Genomic DNA, 14,394 nt, shown 5'->3' with positions numbered 1-14,394 from the left:
CCTTCCAGAAAGGAAACATCAATGGGTTCCCACAGTGTATGAATTCCACAATCATCATTAAAACCCTATTCAGTATTTCTGGTTCATACAGAGATGCATTCCTTCAAGTATTAAAGAGTCACTTTTAACTGGCATTAACAGGCAGTAAAGATCAAAGTCCTTATTAAGGCGGTCAGTAAACTTATCACTCGGTTAGGACCAACATTCTGAAAGAGGCCTAATTCTGGGCGTCTGTAGCATCTGCCTTAAACAGGCGATAGACTTCTTACCCATCCAATCTAGGTCTCAATGAAATAGTTAGGACCCTGATTACAATTTTAAGGGATACATATTGGACTTCTATGGGATACGCCCACATTCTGTGAAAGTATTAAAAAAACATGGTCGGAACATATGCTTGGGTATTTGTACCAAGTGACCTAAGCACTAAAAGGTCACTTGGGAAACAGTCAGAAAAATAATTTTAAACTTAGTTTTTGTGAAGGCAGTAGGAGTAGGAGTACCCCAGCTAGCTCCACAAAATACTGCAGGCTGCTGCCAATGTGGGCTCGCCCACCTGTGCTTTGTTCCCCTATTCAGCACTTACCTACAGTTGCCACCAGTGACTAGTTGGCCAACATTCTTGTGGGCCAAAGCCAGTCTGCCTCATGGAACTCACTAGTTGGATACAAATAAGGCCCAGGCTAGAAAGGGTTGGCTGCCTAAAAGTTAAAATCTACCCATAAATATCGGTAGCAGAGAAGAAATGTGGTCTATGAAATCTAATGGGCTGGATCTTACCAACCCTCTAGAGACAGGCTGGGATTGAGGCAGAGCCTTGTGAAATAATAACAGAAGGCATCCCTCTGCCACAGGATATTCACAGGGGTAGGAACTTCAGCAGTGCGGCTGCCTGTTGGCTCAAGGCAGGTGGCCAATTAAACCAATTACCTGGGTAACTGCCAGGCACTTGCCATCCATATCAGCAGTTTACCGGCATCAGGAGGGACCACTGCAGCTTAGGAAGTCTGCTGGGTAAACTATGGTGGCTTCCCAATAGGGGCGGTGGCATAGTGGTATTGTCACTGGACCTAATAATCCAGAGACCCAGGGTAATGCTCTGGGGACCTGAGTTTGAATCCCGCCAAGGCAGATGAATCCAATAAAAAATCTGGAATTAAAAGTCTGATGATGACCATAAAAACCCATCTGGTTCACTAATGGAAATCTGCTGTCCTTACCTTACCTGGTCTGGCCTACAGCAATGTGGTTGACTCTTAAATGCCCTCAGAATAAGGCCAATTAGGGATAGGCAACAAATGCTGGCCTGGTCAATGATGTCCACATCTCATGCGAATATTAAAAAAAAACTAGGGGTGCCTCCTTGATGGCCATAGCCCATGAAGGGCCTCCCTGCCTGGCCTTGGCACATTAAATTAAAAACTTACCTTGCCTTTGAGGGTGCTTCAACATGGAGGTGCCATTGTCTTCCTACAGCCTCAACAGTGGCCACCACTATTGGTGCTGCTGCTGGTCCTCTGATTGAACCAGCAGCTCTGAGGGGTGGGCTGCCATCCTTAATTGATGGTGGTCCTGCTAGCAGCCTCTTAACTGGCCATTGTCAGTAAAATGCCACCCAGGGTCTCATCACCAGCCCATGGGGACTTGGGTCTGTTTTCGGTCCCATCCGTAGGATAACCCGGGATTTGGTTGAATTCCAACCATTGTCTTTAATTTTTATCTATCACTTCTCTACCCCCCACAACATCCACATTCTTCTCACAAACAAGAGCTCATAATGTTCCAGTCCACAACTATGTCCTTGGTCAATAGGTAAATACTGCTGAAATATCAGGAAGGATGCTCATGGTTCAAGTATATCCTGGAATTATAATACTTACAGCAAAGAAGGATCATTCAGCCCAATGTGCTTGGGCTGGCTCTTTTAAAGAGCAGTCATGCTTAGTCCCACAGTACTGCTTTTTGTTTGTAAGTTCATCATCCTCAAGTACCTGTTAAACTCACATAAAATTATTTGGAGAATCAGTTTCCAGCAACTATTCAGCTAGAGGATCCAGATCCACACAATGTTCGAAGAGAAAAAAAAATTCTCTTCATCTTCCTTATAGACCTTGTTGCCAATTAATCTTGAATCTATGTTATTGACTTATTCGCCAGAGGGAATAACTTTTTTCCATCTACTCCATGGGCAGAATTTTATGGGCCCCTGTCGGCAGGTTTGCAGAAGTTCTATAAAATTCACCGGGTAGCCTTCCCACTGCCTAGCTGTCCATTTCCGACCTGTCAGGAATTTTACGGTAGGGCGACCTGCTCGCCTTCACCCCAGTTGAGATCCTTAAGTGCCAGGGGTACTTTCATCAGTGGTTCCCTTTCCTGTTCGAGACCGCTACTCCCAAGTTCTGCCTCCATCCACCTCCCCTCCTGGGTGCTGCTCCTGGCCTTTCCAATATGGCCCCCCCTCCTCCCCAGGCCTCCCCGCCTGTCCCGGCTGTGAGCGCCCCTTACTTAGCTTTGCTCTGGGCTCCTGGCACTTACTCCCAAGTCATGGAACTGGGTGTAGTCCCAGCAGTGGCCATCACTCCTGGGACTTCCTGACAATTGAGGAGCAGAAGTCCTGCATCCAGCCAATTAATGCACCACAGAGTGTTAAATTGCTGCTAGGCAGCTCACATTGGTGGAGATGTATTCCATATGCCATCCAAAAAAAAACTGCCCTATCAAAATCTCTCATTCTGCCATAGTCCTCTATTCGGTTGCCTCCTCTGTTCCAAGAAAAATAGTATTAACTTTTCCAACCTCACCTCAGGCCTTAAGTTCCTCATCCTTGGTAACAGCCAGGTACATCTTCTCTGCACCTTTGCTAAGAACTTTACATTTATCCTAAGGTGTGGTGCCCAGAATTGTCCACAATACTCCAATTGAGGCCTAATGAGTAACTTACAAAGTTCTAGCATGAGCTTTTTGCTTCTATATTATATTCCTCTATTTATAAATCCAAGTAACCCATATGTTTTTATAGCCATCTTTTCAACTTGCCTTGTCACCTTTAAAGATATTGTATCTGGGCACTAAGGTCTCTCTGCTCACCTACACTTTACAAAATTCTGCCATTTATAGCTATTGTCTTTTTATATTAGTCCTCCCAATGTGCATCACTTTACACTTCTTCACATTGAACTCCATCCACCATGCTTCTCCCTGTTTCACCATTCTGTCGATGTCTATCAGAAGCCTGTCACCCACTTCATTATTTACTACTTTGCCAAGTTTTGCATAATCTGCAAACTTTATAATGCTGCTCCCAACACCCGTGCATAGGGTTTTTACAAAAATTGTAATGTATAATGAACCCTAAACTCAGCCTTGGGGAGCACCACTACAAACCAACTCTCACTCTGGAAAATATTCATACACCGGTACCTTTTGCTTCCTGTCATACAACCAATTATGCATCCTTACTAAAACAGAATTACCTGGAAAAACTCAGCAGGTCTGGCAGCATCGGCGGAGAAGAAAAGAATTGACGTTTCGAGTCCTCATGACCCTTCGACAGAACTTGAGTTTGAGTCCAAGAAAGAGCTGAAATATAAGCTGGTTTAAGGTGTGTGTGTGGGGGGCGGAGAGATAGAGAGACAGAGAGGTGGAGGGGTGGGGGGGTGTGGTTGTAGGGACAAACAAGCAGCGATAGAAGCAGATCATCAAAAGATGTCAACGACAATAGTACAATAGAACACATAGGTGTTAAAGTTAAAGTTGGTGATATTATCTAAACGAATGTGCTAATTAAGAATGGATGGTAGGGCACTCAAGGTATAGCTCTAGTGGGGTTTTTTTTATAATGGAAATAGGTGGGAAAAGGAAAATCTTTATAATTTATTGGAAAAAAAAAGGAAGGGGGAAACAGAAAGGGGGTGGGGATGGGGAAGGGAGCTCACGACCTAAAGTTGTTGAATTCAATATTCAGTCCGGAAGGCTGTAAAGTCCCTAGTCGGAAGATGAGGTGTTGTTCCTCCAGTTTGCGTTGGGCTTCACTGGAACAATGCAGCAAGCCAAGGACAGACATGTGGGCAAGAGAGCAGGGTGGAGTGTTAAAATGGCAAGCGACAGGGAGGTTTGGGTCATTCTTGCGGACAGACCGCAGGTGTTCTGCAAAGCGGTCGCCCAGTTTACGTTTGGTCTCTCCAATGTAGAGGAAACCACATTGGGAGCAACGAATGCAGTAGACTAAGTTGGGGGAAATGCAAGTGAAATGCTGCTTCGCTTGAAAGGAGTGTTTGGGTCCTTGGACGGTGAGGAGAGAGGAAGTGAAGGGGCAGGTGTTGCATCTTTTGCGTGGGCATGGGGTTGTGCCATAGGAGGGGGTTGAGGAGTAGGGGGTGATGGAGGAGTGGACCAGGGTGTCCCGGAGGGAGCGATCCCTATGGAATGCCGATAAGGGGGGTGAAGGGAAGATGTGTTTGGTGGTGGCATCATGCTGGAGTTGGCGGAAATGGCGGAGGATGATCCTTTGAATGCGGAGGCTGGTGGGGTGGTAAGTGAGGACAAGGGGGACCCTATCACGTTTCTGGGAGGGAGGAGAAGGCGTGAGGGGGATGCGCGGGAGATGGGCCGGACATGGTTGAGGGCCCTGTCAACGACCGTGGGTGGAAAACCTCGGTTAAGGAAGAAGGAGGACATGTCAGAGGAACTGTTTTTGAATGTAGCATCATCGGAACAGATGCGACGGAGGCGAAGGAACTGAGAGAATGGGATGGAGTCCTTACAGGGAGCAGGGTGTGAGAAGCTGTAGTCGAGATAGCTGTGGGAGTCGGTGGGTTCTAACCCTAATGCATCCTTACTGCCAGTTTCGCCTTAATTCCATGGTCTTCTATCTTCTTAATAAGCCTCATGTGTGGCATTTTATTGACTGACTTCCAAAAGACCATATATACATCTGCTTCATTAACCCTTCCTGTTCCTCATCAAACAATTCAAACAATTTAGTCAGACATGATTTGCCTTTAACAAATCCATGCTGGTTCTTGTTGATTAATCAATGCCTTTCAAAATGAAAGCTTATTTTGTCCCTGATAATGGTTTCCTATAACTTCCCCACCACCAATATTTAGTTTCTTGGTTTATCCCCCTCCATATTAGCAATCCTCCTATCCTCCAGCACTACTCCTATATCCAATGAGGATTGAAAGTGTGTGAACAATGCTTCAACTATTTCTATTTGTGCTTCTTTCAACAACCTAGGATGTACACCTTCCACAGGAAGGGCAAAGCCCTGTGCATTAGCAGGGCAGAGGAAAGGGATGAGGTGCATGAAGGAGACAGGGGCCATAGAATCTATGGATGAAGGCGGAGCTACCTGGAGATAACCAAGAACCGGTACTGCAGGAGACTCCAAGCAGATGTTCTCAGATATCTGGATATCTGTACCCTGTCACAGCAGGCCTCACACCTTGCAGCAATGCTCACCTTGCCTTACCAGTAGCCATCAAAATCACTCTGGCCTTGGATTTTTTTGCTTCTGGCTCCTTCCGAAGATCAGCTGCAGATCTTATAGTGGCATCTCGCAAAAAGCTGCATACCACTGCATCTTGAAGGTTGCTGATGCCCTGATTGCCAGAAGTGGATAATATATTCAATTCCAGACAGAGTCAGACATGCAGGCACAGAGGGCAGTGGGTTTCTGCTGCCATTGCTGGATTCCCTCAGATGTAGGGCATCTTCAATTACACCCATGTGGCCACCGTGGCATCCAGTGACCAGCCAATGAAATATATCAATAGGACGGGTTTCCACTCCCTCAACATTCGGTCTGCGACCAAAACAGAAAGTCCCTCCATGTGTGCCCTTGGTTTCCTGGCAGTTGCTGTGATTCCAGTCCAGGCAGCCACAACTCTTCACTTCACTCCACAAGCTCTGTGGATGGATTCTGGAGGACAAGAAATATCCTTTAAAGAGATGACTAGTCACACCTCTACGAAAGCCCAAGAGGCACTGTGGCACTACAACCTCAGCCATCTGTTCACAAGGACCCTCAATATGCAGGCCATTAGGCTTCTGAAGATGCAGTTCCAGTGCATGGGCTGTTCAGATGGCACCCTGCAGTACACACCTCTAAGGATCTCGCTCATTGTGGTAGTTTGCTGTGCTCTCCATAACACGCCCCTCCTGGAAGCTGTGAATCTTGATGCGCGTGAGGATCTGGAAGGCCACAGAGCAGGAGCAGGAGTTAGAAGCAAAGGAAATGGAGGTGGAGGGTGAAAATGCAGTAGCTGGATCTGGCAGAACAGAAAGGTGGATGGGGTAGGCAAGGGCCTTGAGGGTCTCATCAGGATGCCATTAAAGCCAGATATCAGACATATTTTGACTGAGCCCCTCTGACCCAGGAGAAACAGCATTGTATGGAACTCTCTCTCATGTGCCTGTGCCAACACTTCCATTGAGGACACAGCCTTGAACATGTAAACTCTTTTAACCAATAAAGGATGCACATCTGCGCAGAGGTTTCACTGTCACCATTGAAGAAGCCTTGCTCCCCTGAACCAATTCATATCTTTTTTCTTGTCCACTTAGTAAAAGGAGACCCACACATCTGGCTTCAAATGTCGAATGAATTTTTACCTCGTCGGATGGGCAAACATCCCGATGTCATCACACAGTCACGCGATATTTCGGTCAGCAGGCATGTGAAGGAGTCAGCAGCGCAACAGCTGACAATTAACAGGCCTATTAAGGTCATTAATAATGTAATTAAATGTAATTATTTGCTGCCCGTGCAACCTTATGGTTGGCAGGCAGGCAAAAAGGCCAAGTGACCTTTGTATTTTTTAGGAAACCTCATCCACGGGTGGGATAAGGTTTCTAACAGCAAATAAAAGTAAAATAAAAATTTTAACATTTCATTAATATCATGTTTCTGCTCATGTGACAGAATCACATGAAGGGACATGTTTTGTAACATTATAAAATTTTTTATTTTCAATTTTTCTTATCTTAATCTCCCTGTTCCTCAGGGGCTTTGCCAGTGTGCACCTGCGCGCATGCGCGAACTTGCCTTCTCGCCCTCCTCTACCATCACCTCCCCCCCACCTCCACCCCATACAGGCAGCACTGAGCACTGAAGCACGCATTTCACACGGGGCAGGCCTTAATTGGCCCGCCGGAATGAAATCGCAGATTGGCCCCGATCGTGGGCGGAGGTCGTCTTCCTGACACTTCCATCTGCCTCCGCCAAGCCCGCTCAACGAGGGCAAAATTCTGCCCAATATTTACATTGTGCTCATAAAGGAAAACAGTGTGCAGTTACTGAAAGGCGACACCCCAGCGACCCATTCAGTACAGTACTCTGCATGAAATTGGCCGCACTCTCAATGGAGGAGCTCATGTGCTCAATGTATTGGACCAGTGTAACACCTGAGCTGAATGTGTTCCCCCATTCTCTGCCCATGACCATGCACAGCCTCATGGAACTCCAATGTGTGTGGGTACATCTCTGCTGCGGGTGTAGGTAGAATCTTTCTAGTGACTCCTGATGCTCTGTATCTGCGCCCAATTGAGCAGGGCTGTGTTTGTTCTCCTTTCTCTGTGAGAAACTGTCCAAAATTGCCTTCACCTCTGGCACCTCCTTATACACACAAGTGCCATATTTATCACCCAGCAGCACCTTATCTAAGCATGTGTGAGAACACACTGTAAGACTTTCTATCTTTTATGGTCGTTTTATAGTTTGTTTTGACCTGTGAATTACAAGAGAACAAATTGATGACTCATTCAAATTGTTGTTACACATAATGGGGTCATTTTTTTTTTAAATTTAAAATTACATATTTAAAATGGACACCGATTTAAAACGATTACCGGAAAATTAAAATGGTTACAGATTTAATAGGTTGAGAAAAGAAAATAATGAAAAATAAAACAACTACTTTATTTGATTACTCCCAGCAAATTAATGCTTCACTGATACCTTGCACCAGAATTCACAAAATGTTACTTTACTTCAAGCAAGTAAACACTTTACCAATGAAGAGTGCAGGAGGGCATGCTAGGAGCAGAACAAGGCATACCTAAAAATAAGGTGTCAATCTGGTGAAGCCACAACACCGGACTACTTGCATGCCAAACAGCATAAGCAGAAAATGATAGACAGAGCTAAGCAATCCCATAACCAACGGATCAGATCTAAGGTCTGCAGTCCAGCCACATCGAGTCGTGAATGGTGGTGGACAATTAAACATCTAACTGCAGGAGGAGTCTCCACAAATATCACCATCCTCAATGATGTGCGAGCTCAGCATATCAGTACAAAAGTCAAGGTTGAAGTATTTGCAGCCATCTTCAGCCTGAAATGCCAAGTAGAGGATCCATCTCTGTCTCCTTCTGAGGACCCCAGCATCATAGATGCCAGTCTTCAGCCAATTCAATTCATTCCACATGATATCAAGAAATGGCTGAAGCACTAAATACTGTGAAGGTCATGAGCCCTGACAATATTCTGGCAGTAGTACTGAAGACTACAGAAAAAGCCACACCCCTAACCAAGCTATTCCTGTACAGCTACAACACTGCTATCACCCAACAATGTGGAAAAGAGTCCAAATATGTCCTGTAAGCAAAAAGCAGGACAAATCCAACCCACCCAATTACCATCCCATTAGTCTACTCTCAATTATCAGCAAAGCGATGGAAGGTGTTGTTGACAGTGCCATCAAGCAACACTTACTCAGAAATGCACTGCTCACTGAGTTTGGGTTCTTCCAGGGCCACTCAGACCCTGACCTCATTACAGCCTTGGTCCAAACATGGACAAAAGAGCTGAACTCAAGAGGTGAGGTGAGAGTGAATGACCTTGACATCAAGGCAGCATTTGACTGAGTGGGGCATCAAGGAGCCCTAGCAAAGCTGGAGTCAATGGGAATCAGGGATAAAACTCTCCACTGGTTGGAGTCATACATAGTACAAAGAAAGATGATTCTGGATGTTGGAAGTCAATCATCTCAGTCCCAGGACATCACTGCAGAAGTTCTGCAGGGTAGTGTCCTAAGCCCAACCATCTTCAATTGCTTCATCAATGATCTTCCCTGCATCATAAGCTCAGAGATGGGAATGGCGGGGAATGTTTGCTGATGATTGCACAATGTTCAGCACCATTTGCAACCCCTCAGATACTGAAGCAGTCTGTGTCCATATACAGCAAGACGCAGGCAACTTTCAGGCTTGGGCTGGTAAGTGCCAAGTTAGATTCATGCCATGCAAGTGCCAGGCAATGACCAACTCCAACAAAAGAGAATCAGATAATCTCCCCTTGACATTCAACAGCATTGCCATAATTGAATCCCCCACTATCAACATTCTAGGGGTTACCATTGACCAGAAACTGATCTGGACTAGCCATATAAACATGTGGCTACAAGACCAGGGCAGAGGCTAGGAATTCTGTGGCAAGTAACTCGCCTCCTGACTCTCCAAAGCCTGTCCACCATCTACAAGACACAAGTCAGGAGTGTGATGGAATACGCTCCACTTGCCTGGATGAGTGCAGCTCCAACAACACTCAAAAAGCTGACACCATCAAGGACAAAGCAGCTAGCCTGATTGGCACCCCATCCACCACCTTCAACATCCGCTCCCTTCACCACTGACACATAATGGCAGCTGTTTGTATAATCTACAAGATACAATACAGTAACTCAATATTCCTTCGACAGCACCTTCCAAACCCGCAACCTCTACCAGCTCAAAGGACAAGGGCAGCAGATGTATGGGAACACCACCACCTTCAAGTTCCCCTCCAAGTTACTCACCATCCTGACTTGGAAATATGTCGCCATTCCTTCACTGTCACATGTTCAACATCCTCGAACACCCTTCCTAATATCACTACAGGTATACCTACGTCGCATGGACTGCAGCAGTTCAAGAAGGCAGTTCACCACCACCTTCTCAAGGGCAATTAGTGATGGGCAATAAATGCTGGCCTAGCCAGCGACACCCACATTCCATGATAGAATAAAAAAATCTCACTCAAATATGTTATTAATCATGGTCATACAGTCACCCAAAGTGGCCGGCTCCTGTGGTGGTAAATATTCCAGAAAAAAGATGCTTGCATTTTACTGGAAAACTGTGCTTCATCTTATCTTGATTCAAGGCATAACTTTATAAATGAAAGCACAAGTGTTTCTCGCTTGTCTGTATTATTTCTGTTGTTTCTCTCGACAGCATGTGTTTTGTCTCTATCTGTTTGGTAAGCTCAGTGAGTTTATTTTAGAAAGACTGCACAAGAGATGTTTTCTCAGCCCAGGTCATTTTATTACAATGTGCGCTAGGCAATATAAGACCATAAGACATAGGAGCAGAAATTAGGCCATTTGGCCCATCGGGTCTGCTCTGCCATTTAATCATGGCTGATAAGTTTCTCAACCCCATTCTCCCGCCTTCTCCCCGTAACCTTTGATCCTCTTACCAATCAAGAACCTATCTATCTCGGCCTTTATTATCAATCTTTTTGCCCTGAATTCATTTAAACAGGATTTTTTTGGTCCTACACCAGCGAGGTGACTGTATTTGCACTGGTTGATGGTGTAGTTGTAAGGCATGACATTGTTTCTTCGGAGCTCTGCTGTCGCTGCTCTTGGCCAGGTAGTGGTGAGGGAGATGTCACCTTGCCTCAACACATACACCTGTGGCACACACAAGAATTGGTCATGAGACCTAGCCATGGAGAACAGAAGCCTTCCCAATAATGCAACTCAGTATTTGGTATACAAAAACAAAAATAAAAATACCTGGAAAATCTCAGCAGGTCTGACAGCATCTGCAGAGAGGAATACAGTTAACGTTTTGAGTCCGTATGACACTTCAACAGAACTAAGGAAAAATATAAGGGAGGTGAAATATAAGCTGGTTTAATGGGGGGGGGTGTGGGTGGGACAAGTAGAGCTGGATAGAGGGCCAGTGATAGATGAAGATTTCCGAAAGATGTCATAGACAAAAGGACAAAAAGGTGTTGACGGTGGTGATATTAGCTAAGAAATGTGGTAATAGGTGACATTAAGGGTAGATAATGTCACCTATTAGCGATTTCTTAGCTAATTTGACCACCGTCAACACGTCTTTGTCGTTTTGTCTATGACATCTTTTGGCAATTTCCACCTATCACTGGCCCTCTATCCAGCTCTACTTGATCCACCCACCCCCCCCAACCAGTTTATATTTCACCTCTCTTCTATTTTTCCTTGGTTCTGTTAAAGAGTCATACGGACTCGAAACGTTAACTGTATTCCTCTCTGCAGATGCTGTCAGACCTGCTGAGTTTTTCCAGGTATTTTCATTTTTGTTTTTGTATTGGAATTCCAGCAGTTTTTTGCTTTTATCTCAGTATTTGGTATGCTGTTGAATGGGGTGAGGTGCAATGCCCTCTCTCATGACCATCTCCACCATGAATGTCCATCTCCTCATGATCAACTTCCTCATGGTCAATAATCCTGGCTATTTCCATGGTTCCCTCCTCCATGATAGTGATTAAGTGAAGGTAAGAAATGTCTCCACCAGTCTGGAGACCCTCTCCTGGGAATTATGAGGTATTTCTTCTGAAAGTCAAAGAGAGAGTATTAAAGCACTCCAGTCTTCTGGTCAATAATGGTTGCTCCAATTCTTTAGAAGCTGCAAGTTTCAGTGCTGACAAGTTGTCAGCAGCAGTGTGGCTCAGAGTCTTACTGAGAGGTCAGGAAATAACTTGGGACACACTCCACCCATGTTTATGTACAGCCTTGCGGCCTCAGGCTCCTAAGCTTGTGTGTCTGCTGGGCGATGAATACACAGGGGCATGTCATGAGGGTTGGGGGTTTCACTCACCTTGCCAGGGTGTATCAAGTCATTCAATCACTTCTGACATTGGATCCATCTTCTGCAGACCATACTTCTTCTTCTGACCACATAAGTTATGCCACCCTCTGGAAGAGAACCTCCCTCCCTCCTCATCCTTGCAACCTCCAGGAGGACCTCCATGTCCACATCAGTGCCCTGCTCCAGATTCCAGTCCTCTGGCTCGCTTGAGATATTCTAATTGCCTCACAATATAATTTCTACCAAGCTGAATTTAGAGCACTTAAGTGGCAGCCACAGTAATGGATACCATGGTTTATTTAAACCAGGTTCACACTTGAACTCGCCTCCATAACCGTTTCCACAGCCAAATACACCTCCATGCCAATTAAAGGGGAACCCCACGTGAATCTCAGAGCTGATGACTGCTTCCCCCTGGAGCCAAGTTTGTGATCTGACTTCTGTTTCCTACCCCTAAAAGGAAAATCTTCCTGATGTTTTAAAGCAAATTACATGGGAAGCATTACAGAAAATAAGAAAAATGATTTGTGATAAGGTTGTTTCTCTAAACACATGCTACAAAGGCATTTTTATATTTCCACTGAGATAAAAATATTCTTAAAATATTTTACTGCGATAAAAAAACAATAAATATTCCTAAATTATGAATGTCAATATGAATAATTATCAATAGCTATTATAAATTCTTAATTCAGTTTAAAGTGTGTGTCAGGAATTATTATCCAACTATTCACCAAAGGCCAGCGTACTTTTTTAAGTAAATGAGTACACACCTGTATAAACCTAAAAGCAAACAAACGTGCTAATTGGCTTTGCTGCAGAAAATTTGTTAGAAATTCAGAGAGAAAAGACATTAACAATAGGACATAAATACAACTCTGATCTTTTCACATGGTCGGTCACCATTGAAAGCTTCAATTACCTGGCTGCCATTATGCAAATAGGCTTGAAGCCAGAAGTCATGCACCTGTGCTTGCTGCTGGATTTAATATTACTAATGAGTCCCTAAGCCCCATTCTGTGTCAGACAAATGTGCAGGATTGCTCAACTCAGATTACAGTGGGACAGGTGAAGGGTTTTAAAAATGCCACAATATTCACAAAGAGTTTTAATACAACACAGCACGCTTCAAATACTGACTTGGACCATGAGTCGAGGGCCAGAGAAATGAGTACAAGAAAGAAAGAAACATAAAGAAATAAAAACATGTATAACCATTATCTTTCTGCAACAAATATTAGATGGTAGACTATTTTAACATTTTTAAAGAATGCAATTGATATAGTGCAGTATAATTTTCTGAGATGAGTTAGTCCATAAAACTGTGCTAAAAAATGCTGAAATGCTTCCTTTTGGATTTAACAAATTCATTACATCTTCCAGGCGTTTCTGGCAATAAGTTAAAGAAAAACCTTATTTGGCTAGTACAATTTTTCTGATTAATTTTAAATTAATCTGTTACTTTCCTTATAATGAAATCAAAAAAGTTGTGTTTGGTGGGTGCCATGAGTGATAAGATGCAGATCATATTTATAAATCTGCAAAAGAAAACTTTCCAATAAGAGCCAGCCTGTAGGAGAGGCACCAAATGGAAAAAAGGTGCTTCTTCACAGGAATGGAAAGAAAAATTGGCAGCCAAGTCTTTCTGGGCCAGTTTTTGTAGCCTGTAACAGAGAGGTACTGGCAGAGACCTGGCCCATAGAAGTGTTAACTTCCAGACCTCATTTCCATATGCTGGCTGTTGTTCTCATTCATCAGAAATTGCTGCCTGACCGGTGGCAAAATGTCAGGAGGCAGAAGGCCATCAGTGGGAATTACTGCCATGTAAAGGGGAATGGGGGGCTGGAATTGGAGTCAAGACAAAGGAGGCCCAAGGCGCTCCTTCCCCTCATGGCTCAAAAGGGAATCCTTAACATATATAAAAAAGCTTACCTTCCTGGGCCTCTTTTGGTCTTTGACCCAGCTCTTGGCAGCTTTGGCTTGACAGGAAAGCCGTCGTTTTACCACTGTCAGGCCTCCATTTAAAATAGCAGATCAAGCCCCAATTATATCATTTTTAAAGTATTCGTTCATGGGATGTGGGCATCGGCGGTTAGGCCAGCATTTATTGCCCATCCCTAATTGTTCATGAGAAGGTGGTGGTGAGCTGCCTTTTTGAACAGCTGCTGTCCATGTGTTGTAGGAACATCCACAATGCTGTTAGGAGGGGAGTTCCAGGATTTTGACCCAGTGACAGTGAAGGAATGGTGATATATTTCCAAGTCAGGATGGTGTGTGACTTGGAGGGGAACTTCCAGATGGTGGTGGTCCCATGCATCTGCTGCTCTTGGTATTCTAGGTGGTACAGGTCATGGGTTTGGAAGGTGGCTGTCGAAGGGGTTGAGGTGAGTTACTGCTGTGCATCTTGTAGATGGTACACACTGCTGTCACTGTGTGTTGGTGGTAGAGGGAGTGAATGTTGGAGATGGTAGGTGGTGTGCCAATTAAGCTAGCTGCTTTATCCTGGATGGTGTCCAGCATCTTGGGTGTTGTTGGAGCTAAACTCATCCAGGT

At 44.6% G+C, this 14,394-nt stretch overlaps 1 protein-coding gene across 2 annotated transcripts in view; it reads right to left on the bottom strand.

Annotated features, from left to right (window-relative positions):
* Positions 1-14,394, bottom strand: part of cfap299 (cilia and flagella associated protein 299) — a 988,831-nt gene that overhangs the window by 608,728 nt on the left and 365,709 nt on the right. The gene's annotated exons all lie outside the window — the stretch shown is intronic.

This window comes from Carcharodon carcharias, chromosome 1 (genome assembly GCF_017639515.1).
Source record: "Carcharodon carcharias isolate sCarCar2 chromosome 1, sCarCar2.pri, whole genome shotgun sequence".
Lineage (NCBI taxonomy): Eukaryota > Metazoa > Chordata > Chondrichthyes > Lamniformes > Lamnidae > Carcharodon > Carcharodon carcharias.
Note: the sequence above shows the minus strand (reverse complement) of the source record. Positions and strands in the feature narration are given on the sequence as shown.